We start from the raw sequence: 12292 nt of genomic DNA on the forward strand, positions 1-12292 counted from the left end.
GGATAAAATCAGTTTTTTACTGCCCAGCGGTTCAAATCTGTCGTTGGGCAATATTGCCTATATATAATTTTCCTTCATAACAACTGCCTGGGATTACCACCGCAGTGTGCCTGTTTGTAACTCTGTTCTCTCCTTTGTTATTTCTTCACTTACGTATCAGTCTTATATTTGTGTGTGAATCTCGGTTCTGTCGTGCAACTGCCTTAACCTTAGCCTAGCCTTAACGTCTCGTTTGTTATCCCTTTGGGCATGAGGTACTCCACCGTAAAATGAATTTGATGTGTCGCTGTACTTCTGGCACAATATCTGAAAGAATGTTAAAAGTAACCTGTGATGTCAAAACCTGTCATAAAATTACCATGCGTTAGAAACTTAAGACTAAGCTATCACGGCGGAGTATTGCTGATTTTGAAGTGCAGACCCTGAATTTGTCATAAATATGTACAGTACTGTAGTTTCGAAATCAGTTTAAAATCTAGAGGAGAAAGGTTGTACGAAAATGCATACGATAACCAGCAAACAATGCACTAATCCGTTGAGAATTAAGAAAAGGTATAATTAGCAAAAATAACAGTCATCGCTGTCCTGCAATTATTAGTCATCACTATGCTATTTATTCCGTAGCCTAGAAATTTACATCACTTTTTATATGTGAAGAAGGCTTATCCATTTCACTACTCTTCCTTATCCATTTTTTTTTTCTTCCCACCTACTATGGGTTTCACAGACAGTGCAAGTGCGATTTTTTGCAATTATTCTGTAACGAACACTCGTATCAGTACGAGATTTTGCTATAGTGTATTACACCCAGTGAGGAAATTTATAGGAGTATCATGAATCATTAATTGTTAATTATAAAGAAACTTGCCCCTATACCAAAGGGCAAAGTCTCAATCAGCCAGTCACAAAAACGAACAACCATATACAAAAGCTCCGCCTCCACCCCCTCCTTCCCTCTCCTTCTTCCCTCACCTGCCCTCCCCCTCCCTTCAAGCTCTCTCTTTCTCTCTCTCTTTTTCTCTCTCGGAAGGTAGCTTAAGTTTCAACTTTTGTATGATTTTTTTAATATCTATCTATCTATCTATCTATCTATCTATCTAATTACAATTTATACTGTTGTAGCTATGTTGTACCGATTCAATCGGTTGTTACCTATCAGATGACTGATTTCTTTATGCATTGATTTGCTCATTTCTCTCTCTCTCTCTCTCTCTCTCTCTCTCTCTCTCTCTCTCTCTCTCTCTCTCTCTCTCTCTGTGTTAGTGGTTATGTAAATAATTATTAGACTGAGATCTATCTGTAGGGTTTTGGAGTAGTTGAGTGATAGACACTATGACTGATAGGAAAATGACTGTTGTACCTGCGTTTGCTTACCTTCTTCGCAAACCTCATTTCTGCTCAGGGCATTAGCCATCTACTGGTATTACGAGGGTGAGCTTGAAGAAGTGATGGCCACCTCAGAACATAACTGTCCGTATGGTTGCAGAAATGAGTTTGTCACGCCCAACTCTTCAACTTTTAATAAAAAGCTGACAATTGCCTTCAGATTCGTTTGAATAGGTAACTTTGTTACAGTTACTCTATGAATTACAAATAAATGACCCTTTCCACAGGACATTCATCAGAGTTAAAGCCTTGATTATACTGATGCACGTATTTTTCAAGTCATGGATGTTCAAATTTTATTTATATGACCATATCTGTATAAATCCTTTCGCTTCATAAAGGCCTTACCACCGTGTTGCAGCAGCCTTGGTGGATGAAAGTGGGGACAGTGCATTCGATTGTGTCTGGGACTAGGCCACGGCCCGTCACACCACCAACGCCTCCAACACAGCCTATCTTTGACAGTTTTCTCTGCGCCAAAGGAGCCATACGTCCGGCACATCCATACAAGTTTGTTGCCAAGCAGGCTTTTACTCTCTCATCCCTGGCACAGAACCTGAAGGAAGAAAAGTATCATCCCCTAAAGTACCTCAAAAGATTTCATATGGCGCTTACTCCCACAAAAAATGAATCTGGTATAAACCACTCAGCGCAAGATGTATGTCAGGAAGAGTCGATTGACAACATGTGCCAAAGGATACGTTCCCTGCCCGGGACCTTCAAAAGACACAGGAAGACAGCAGAGGGTAGTGTACCTGGATGAAACGTGGTTCTAACCAGAATGAGTCATAACATGGAATGGTGGATACCACACAGCCAAAATACCAGTGCCAATTACAGCCGTCGGTGCCACCAGGAGAGGAACGTTTCGTGGTAGTCTCAGGTGGCACAGCCGACAACTTCATTGAGAACTCCTTCCTCTGCTTCCCTGCTAAAAATACTAGCGGCGACTACCACGGGAAATGAATGGCGAAATGTTCCTACGGTGGCTAACAACTCAGCTCCTGCCACTCCTAGAGCCTTCGGTATTAGTAATGGACAATGCTCCATACCATAGTATAATGACTGAAGAGAGTCGTTGTCCTACCACTGCTACCAGGAAATCTGACCTCATTGAATGGTTACAGCGCAGAATATATCCTTCCCGCAGCATGCTACAAGACCTGAACTCCTCTACATATGCCGTCAAAATAGGCCAGAGCCTGAGTACAAGGTGATAGCACCATTCGGGAATGGTCACGAAATCGTTCGCCTGCCACGCACATCCCGACTCAGTGCAATCGAGCAGGTGTGGGGACACATCGAAACGATACGTTGGCGCTCCCCTCGCCCAACGTTTCACCGAGCAGACCTGCAGGCCAGATTGGAGGAAAAGCAAGGCTCTCTGTCACTGGCGATGTATGGGCAGGGGGCAGTACGTCGATCTGACTTTGAGGACAGTTATCGTTCAACAGATAACATGTATGACAGTATTGATCCTGTCATTACTAGTCTTGACAGTGACACTGACGATGAAGTTGACTTGCTCTAAGAAAGCGATGAAGACTAAAAAAAATAATAATAAAAAATAAATAAATAAAAAAAAACCTTCAAAGAAAATTAAATATGAAGGATTATGTCCTACCCACATTCGAATCCCGTTATCGATGAATACAAATATTCAATCAAATTCAATTCAGTCCTTACAGAGCGTTATAAGTTTTCATGGGGGGAAAGGGTGGGGTTGGGAGCGAATATATGTGATATTAGGTGATATAAAAATTTTGTTTCTCATTTCCTATGAATACCTATCATCTACGCTCATACCCAATACCGAAATAAGCAATGATATAATGGTGTACAATTGCATATTGTTCAAGACATTATATTATGATTTTATATACTATATATATATATATATATATATATATAATATATATATATATATATATATATATATATATATTATATATATATATATATATATTATAGTATATATATATATATATATATATATATTATATACTATATATATATATATATATATATATATTATATATATATATATATATTGCTATTTGTATATAAACACTTTAATATTTATATATATATATATATAAAAGGAAAAAAATGGTTAAGCATCTGGAAAAATGCCACTCCCCCCCCATTTGTAGGAAACTGACAGAAAGGCAGAGAGAGAGAGAGAGAGAGAGAGAGAGATCAGTGTATAAACAGATCAGTTAACTGGAGGGTAACCACCAGTGGATCGTTACATTCATACAACAATGTCAATTATTATTAGATAGATAGATATATACAAAATTCGTAAAAAATATGTTTTAAATCAAACAACTTTCAGAGAGAGAGAGAGAGAGAGAGAGAGAGAGAGAGAGAAAGGAAGGACGTAGGGCAGGTGAGGGGAAGAAAGGAGGGGAGGAAGAAGAAGGGGTTGGAGGTGAAGGGAGATGGTAGGTAGGCGCAGCTTTTCTAAGCTGGTGTTCGTTTTCTTGCTTGGCTAATGAGTTTTGCCTCTTGGTATAGGTACAAAAGTCTCTATTATTTACAATAAATGATTCATGATACTCCTATAAATTTCCTCACTGGGTGTAATACACTATAGCAAAATCTCGTACTGATACGAGAGTTCGTTACCGAATAATTGCAAAAAATCGCACTTGCATTGTCTGTGAAACCCATAGTAGGTGACAGGACTTTTCTTAACGACATGCCACCACGAAACAGGGAGCTACCTGAGCCAGTAAACAACATTTATTCACTGGGAAATGAGCATTACCAAGTCAAGCTGCAGAAACTAGCAGGTAAAAGAACAACCAATTCAGAGTTGAAGAAGGACAATTCCGGTTGACGTGAGAAGCTGAATACAGAATCACAATGTTTTATATCAATTGCTGACGTTATATGTATATTCTAGGTACCTATGGCAAATGAATAAAAATCTTCCGAGCTGCTCTCATCCCTCATCGAAGGAACTCTGAAGAAACGAAGCAAAAAAAAGTATGACATGCGCACACTTTATACGTGATTATCGATTAATGTTTCATCGCGTACACGTGTATTCATGCCATTTTTTATCCCCACACTACGCTGGTGATCGCTTAGCCAGGAATGCGGATGGAAATGGTAAGGTAAATTAACGCTGTTTACTTTAATTTTAGCTTACGTGTAAATTACAGTAACACTAATTTTCACCTTATCGGTGATGAGATACTTTGTCAAAACATGACGACATAGGTGGTGATGCCGAGTTATTATAAATTTTCCACTCCCGCCCCCCCCGCCCCTCAAAAAAAAAACACACCCCAAAAAAAGCTCCAGTCCCTTAACGCTATTGAACTTTGATCAACATTTCCCATAGGACACACCTGAAACACCGTTTGAGTGATATTTCAGACACCTGCGCGTCAGCTGCAAGCAAGTTTCCCAGGGAGAAACAAAATTTCGCCCCACGTGATCGCCATTCGATAACCCAATTGAACGCTGCCTAACACTACTTACGGAAAACTTTGCCTACTGAACGACAGTGAGTACGTAGAGCCAGCAGAAAACTGAACCGTTACTTTCATTACGTGATATTTAGGATAGCCTTGGAAGACAGCGCGTCTCTTTACATAGTTTAAGCTACTATACGAAAATATACTCGCACGCTATTTTAAGATTGTACGTTCTGATATTTAGAAAAAAATATGCTAATTTCTGTACATGTACAGCCTTTCTTCAGTTTACCAAGAAAGTGTACAAATATACCATAAATGTGCGTATATTCTGAATAAATCTGCTACTGGTATGTGCTACTTTAACAAAGGCTCCTGGTGAAACTTAAAAAGTAGCGTCAGTAGACTTTGAATCACTAAGGGAAAGTGAAAGAGTAACGAAGTCCACTGAATAACTGCAATTAATTCTACCCATATTGTCCATTGATTAAGTGCTTAACGGTTTGAATGAGTTTTTATACATCTGATACCATCAGTAGTAATTTCACGAAACCTAGCCAAACTCATTGCCGATCTAAGGCCTGGATGAATAGGACTGGTGGGTGTCAAGAAGGGCATCTGTCTACACGACTTCTGTCTGTACAACTTCTGTCAAAGTCAATTATGACTGATCCCGTACAGATGTGGTGCCATCAGTGCATCTCGCGTGGTGCACTGTATAATAGATAGATAAGATACATAGAATTCACCAGAACACATTTTATTTTTCGCAGCAGAGGGTTTTCAACAAGTCTTTAAAAGGAATGGTGTTGATATTCCATTAACCTTCTGCTGCTAGTGCCAAACTATGTAATTCCTAACTTCAGATGGCAATATCCAAAGCAAAGTCGAAAAATCTTAAGAAAAATTTCCCCCACTACCGTGTGACTGCGTCTACGGAGTAAGCCAGCTCACGCAACAGGGCTTTAATATGGAACGCGAAGTAACAATGGCAATTAAGGTTAGAGAGATGAGAACAAATTAGATTAATCCGGAGGAGGAAAACAGTCTCTTTTGCCTATTTTCGGATGTTTACAGCAGCTAATGGATTATGATTAATGAATGACGATGTGCTCTAATGAAGTTTCCATGGGTCAGACGATGTTGATAATGACTAATTATGAAATTCAACTTGTAATAACTTCAGGCGCGACTGGGTCAGTCTTTAAATAATGTTTAGATTTAGAATGAATGTATCAATGAACAAAGGAATAAAGGCGAATATTCACCAATAACGTCTGCAAAGCAAGATAAATACTCCTAACGAGTATTACATATGGTTAGCAAAATAAATTACTCTTGCTCGAGATTGTTTAACTAAGCCATTGCATAGAGCAGTTATTCTGTCAAAATGTTTAACTAAGCCATTGCACAGAGCAGTTATTCTGTCAAATGTTTAACCAAGCCATTGCAAGTTATTCTGTCAAAATGTTTAACCAAGCCATTGCACAGAGCAGTTATTCTGTCAAAATGTTTAACTTGCAAGCCTGTCAAAATGTTTAACAAGCCATTGCACAGAGCAGTTATTCTGTCAAAATGTTTAACCAAGCCATTGCACAGAGCAGTTATTCTGTCAAAATGTTTAACCAAGCCATTGCACAGAGCAGTTATTCTGTCAAAATGTTTAACCAAGCCATTGCACAGAGCAGTTATTCTGTCAAAAGGGTCATAAAACCCTACAGGATACCTACTGATCTTGCAACAAAACATGGTTAAATATATCCAACAAAACTGTATGGCAACATTTCGTACAATTGTATAATGATTGAAGGGGTACTTTAGAATACCTGGCGTACATTAGATCATGGGACAACCAAAGTACTTATTGAACATTATAAATTTAGTTGTGATACCACTCTTAACCGAGTCTGAAATCATTTCTAGTTTATGCTTCAAACTTCCAAACTGACGAATGAAATAGCTCTTAAGCCTTTTCAGTGTATCGTCTTCAATGCCTGTCCATTTTAATGTCTCGCTAAAATCTCATGTACTTCTGTAGCAAACCGCAGGACTAGGGTATTGATATCAGTCATTTAGGTCTTTGGGGAAAAAAAAAATCAAAATAAAAAACGTTAAGCTTAAGCGGTCCCAAGACGGGCCAGGCTGAGGATGCCAAGACCTCCAGCCATATAAAGCGTTGCACTCAAGGTAAGGTTAGAGTATTAACACCCTATATTTCATTAGTTTCTTCATTAATTTTTTTTTCTTAAATTATGAAAAGAGCGTGCCCTCGCTGCCCTTCATACAGCCTAGGTTAGTTGAACACCTCGATAGTTTTCACAGACCGACAACCAACGGGGAAATTAATCAGGTAAAGTGCCTCAAAATAATCACATGGGAAAATAGTAACAAATCTTCGCATTATGATGTGCGAAATGAATTTCCGTGTCAATGTTTTAGTTTTAATTCCCCAGTTAAGGTCGAGTTACCTTTGATAAATGCGTAAAGTCTTTGGCTGCGTCCACACGATCGACCTTTGTTCGACGAACTTTGTCCGATATGAGGAAGCGGAGAAACCGCGGGCAAAGCCAGAACTTTGCCCGCTTCTGACGTCACACCGGACAGTACGTCGAACAAAGCTCGATCGTGTGGACGCAGTCTTTGGTTCCTTTCTATTAATATTCTGGTGCCATTTGTAAGGCAACCTGGGATTTACTCCTCTTAATCCATCAAATATTTGCGATTCTCCCCAGATACTAATCACCAAATTTAAGTAAATGGCGTTAAGATTTCATTGGTAAGTTATTGCAGCGAGTTTCAATTTAAGTCCCCGTAGGAACATGGCCAAGGGAGCGAAAATTACAATTTTACTTACATTAGACTTCCCGTCACTGGCTGCTCCTCAACTGTATTCTACACAGTTTCAAACTAACAAATTAGATAGCGAGCTCGAGCTTGAGAGAGAGAGAGAGAGAGACTAACAACTTGAAAATGAGCCATATACAAGGGAGCATTGTAGCAGACTTGTGTTTAAGTATGAATTAACGAAAAGTTATTCCCGATTTAATTTTCAACCGAATTCAAACCACCCAGTTTCCGTTGCTTTAAGGATTAACTTTCTACAAGTACCTTGTGTGGATACTCTAAGTTATTGCACAATGACAACAGCCATGCCACTTATTTCAAACAATCCTTCCTTTTACTCTCAATGGTATACTTTGCTTTTTAACAGCAGCTGTTAATTTCTAGATTGACATTTTTTAAAAGCAAAATTCCTACAAAAATCTAAAGTTAAGTAGTCTCCATCAGACCAACAACTAAGTAATATTCAGTAATTACAATTGTTAATACAATTGTCAATACCAAACTTATTTGCTTTAAAGGCTTTGTTTCAAGTTCAATAAAGTCCATAAACATATACCCAGTCTTAAGATATTACTGCAAAAATCCAGTGCTTCGCTACACACTACAGATTCATGAGCACCTGAATTATAAGTTAAAAGCTAAACCATACTAGTTTCAGGTATTAAATTAAAACTTGATACATCCAACAATAGCATTATCAAGCTATAGTACACATTTGCATTCTGGTTTAATAAATGAAGTCACTGGTAGTCTTTTGCATTGTAAAACCCTGAGGATGTTAAAAACTACGTATCAAGGTAAACCTATGTTTATTTTACTCAATTCATGGCAAGAAAGGATACAAAGTTCGCAACATTTTTATGAAGGTAACACCGTTCATATTTACACGAGCATCAGTGTTAGCTGAAGTGTATAAATAAACCTTTGAACCTTCAGGGTACGTAAATTTATTTCAAAGTAACTCTGTAACACTAGGGATTCCATTCTCACCTCATTTAACACTATTTTGGAGTAAAAGCAACTAACTCTGGTGTTAAGTTCCCCATAGTCTTAAATCATACCATTCCAGTCAACATCCTGTAAAGCAAAAAATACTCGGCAGAATACTTTTAGCATTTATAATAGGCGTAAATTTTTAGGACATAGTAAAACAAGGTTTTAAACTTACAAAAACCGAAGTCTTCATAAAATATGCAATATTCATCATAAAATATGCAATATTCATCAATCCAAACCAACCATGTATAAACCCTCTGACCAAAACAGGAAAAAAAAAAATGCTAGCAAACCAGGGCGCCAGATGCCCAAAAACGTGCTAACAAGTTAACGGGCCGAAGGAACGACCACATTAAAGATAAGTGAGGGGCCGACCAGAAAGAAAAGCTCAATTCGACAGGGGTGCTGAGTTAAAGCATTAGTAGCATGAACTGGCAGTTTCCTTGGCTCAGATATTAACTAACATTACTGGAATGAAGAGTAAATCGTAATATTGGCATAAAGTGTGATTGCCTACCATATTACCAAGCACAGGTTTGCCTACCGTATTACCAAGCACAGGTTTGCCTACCGTATTACCAAGCACAGGTTTGCCTACCGTATTACCAAGCACAGGTTTGCCTACCGTATTACCAAGCACAGGTTTGCCTACCGTATTACCAAGCACAGGTTTGCCTACCGTATTACCAAGCACAGGTTTGCCTACCGTATTACCAAGCACAGGTTTGCCTACCCATTACCAAGCACAGGTTTGCCGGTTATTTTTTTCGGTTTTGCCTACCAGCCAAGCACAGGTTGCCTACCCGTATAATTTATATTTTTTCCTACCGGTAAAAGCACAGGTTTGCCTACCGTAACAAAACAGGTTTGCCTCTCATTACCAAGCACATTTGCCTACCAAAAGCCAGGTTTGCCTACCGTATTAAATAAGGTTTGCCTTATTACCAAGCACAGGTTTGCAACCGTATTACCAAGCACAGGTTTGCCCCCGTATTACCAAGCACTTTGCCTACCGTATTACCAAGCACAGGGTTTCCTACCGTAAAGCAAGCCAGGTTTGCCTACCGTTAAGCACAGGTTTTTTACCGTATTGCAAGCACAGGGTTTACCCTACCGTGTTATCATTTCCTGGCCGTATTGGCAAGCAAAAATTTTGCCTGCCGTAAAATGGTTTTCATGCAAGCACAGGTTTGCCTACCGTATTACCAACTGGTTTGCCTAATGGCTTACTGGCACAGGTTTTGCCTCGTGTTACCAAGCACAGGTTTGCCTACCGTATTACCAAGCACAGGCACAGATCTTTGCATCAAAAGTGAAAACAGGCCTGCACGTTGTATTACTGGCATTTAAAGAGGCCTGCTCGTTGTATTACTGGCATTTATATTACAAAAGCTTTAAAGCAATGCATTAGCAAAAAATAAGTTAACACTCTTAAGTACGGATGCAATATATCAAAGGTAAAAAATAAATTTTAACAAATCTTAAGCTTCGGTTAACGTCCTTGTAATTTGAGAAGTATGAATGCAATATATAAAAGATAAGTTAATATTTAACTTTTAAGAAATATTAAGCTTACATTAAATGGCTGCTAAACTTTGGAAACTAAAATTAAATTTATGTATTCTTAACTCAATATTAGACCTTACGTTATCTTCTGTGCTATCATGCCGTCAAAAACTAAAAGCAAAACTATCACTTCAAAATCTTCAAAACCAAAGTGAATCTTGGTCACAGTACATTAACCCCTAAATTTGACAAAACTGGTGCACTTACCAGTTTGAAGAAAATTAAACCTCCCATGAGCCTGACCATAGGTCCTAAGACCTATGGACCCGGCCATGGGAGGTGCCTTCCAAGAGCCTGTCCATAGGTCCTAAGACCTATGGACCGGGCCATGGGATGTACCTCCACCCCAACAGGGGCACCGCCCCTGCAAGGGTGGAGGTAAAAAAAAAAAAAAATGATTTGGTTGATGCAGACGACAATGTATCGGCAGCAGCTCCCTTGTACTGAGCCAGTCTTGGAAAAGTATGATACCCACTCTTGCGTGGCTTCAGAAAATTTTCCCTGGCTTGAGAATTTTGACCTATTTCTCACAAACTTAATTCGCTTCTTGAACTGGATTTCATTTCACGGAAATCTGTAAAGTTAAATTTAATTTCAGCATACCACAGCTTTAATCAGAGACTAACCTATCACTAAGTTAAAGTTTAAAAGAAGGCTTTACACTAAAGTATTATTTTAACAGATTCTAATTCCCAGTAAATTATAATCTGAATACTAACCCAAATATTTTGAATACTAACCACCTTGGGTTATACGAGAACCCACGATCTTGAAACAATATGGAGCACCGATATAATCCCTGGCCAACTAAGTTTTGTAACCTAACATTTAAAAGTATCACTTTAAAATTTGTTTTTAAATGAGTATTGAAAATCTTTAACACCCCCCCCAAAAAAAAAATTAAGAAAATTCCTTAGTCTAGTGCCCATTGGCATCCACGAAAGATAATTATTCACATCAATTATGATCAATACAACAAAACTAAGGTAAAATGAAAAAGTTTATTTAACCTACAATTAAGCACAACTGAAAAACCTTACAGGAAAGCAAAAATTAACCTGTCATAAGCAATTATGTTATGTAAAGAAACTTAGAAACTTACGAATAGAGAGAGTAAAACTTGAAATCACGAAATCTGAAAGTTAAGCACTACAAGCAAATACGTTAATTATATTATACAGTTACAAGAAAAACTGAATTCACGAATTATCTTAAAAGTTAATTACACGTAAACTTAAAGCCACCAAAAACCTAAAATGTTCAATTACAGGAAGTAATTACGTTGAGTAAACATTAACTACTGCGTGGGGGGAAAATCTAACTGAAGTCACGAAATATAAAAGTTTATAAATACAACAGGTAAATAGTCATGAACTATTAAGAGTTGAGAAAATTAAACTTAAACCACGAAATAGAGTAAATCAAACAATTTTACAGCAAACAATTACGTTACGTCAACATTCGAAAATAAAACTTCTGAAGTCACGATTTAAGTTACTAAAATTTAAAGTAAAAAAAAACTGTAGTGAAACTCAGCTTTTGCATAGCACGGGAGAGTAGCCACGACCTCACGTACACCATCCTTCAAACCACTAAACCCCCGTAGGAAGTTAAACCAATCGCCACGACTCCACGGAGAACATACTTCAAGCCACAAAACCCTCATCGAAAGTCCAACCAGAGCAGAATCACTTTCGACTCCTCACTCAGCAGAAAATCTTCCATCAACCACACGACCCAGACATCGAAAAACACACTAGAACTGGAAGTATTACTTCCCTCAGTGAAAACTGAGTTACTAATGGATCGTTTTCGGTTTGCCGAGAAACCCGTTGCTGTTGACGTCACAAACAAGGACCATGTAGGCACCCTTCTTGAAACTTGGACGCTTTACGCGAAAGACTACGAAATCCTTGTTTTTTTTTTAAGTGGAAACTTTAAAAGCTTTGTTGATGATTTAACGCTAATGGTTTGACAATGCAGATTTCTCGTTTGATCAAACTGGCTCATGATTACCCAGTTAGTAAGCTTTCTTTAGTAAGTTACCGAACTAAAAGGGAATTCTTCTT

At 38.3% G+C, this 12292-nt stretch overlaps 1 long non-coding RNA gene across 1 annotated transcript; it reads right to left on the reverse strand.

Moving 5' to 3' along the window:
- Positions 1-8453: 8453 nt before the first annotated feature.
- On the reverse strand, positions 8454-12088 carry LOC136837350 (uncharacterized). The gene is made up of 2 exons (XR_010852660.1): positions 10431-12088; positions 8454-8738 (listed from the first exon to the last, which is right to left on the reverse strand). It is a non-coding gene; the product is annotated as an uncharacterized lncRNA (long non-coding RNA).
- Positions 12089-12292: the final 204 nt, after the last annotated feature.

The sequence above is a fragment of the Macrobrachium rosenbergii genome, chromosome 59, assembly GCF_040412425.1.
Source record: "Macrobrachium rosenbergii isolate ZJJX-2024 chromosome 59, ASM4041242v1, whole genome shotgun sequence".
Taxonomy (NCBI): domain Eukaryota; kingdom Metazoa; phylum Arthropoda; class Malacostraca; order Decapoda; family Palaemonidae; genus Macrobrachium; species Macrobrachium rosenbergii.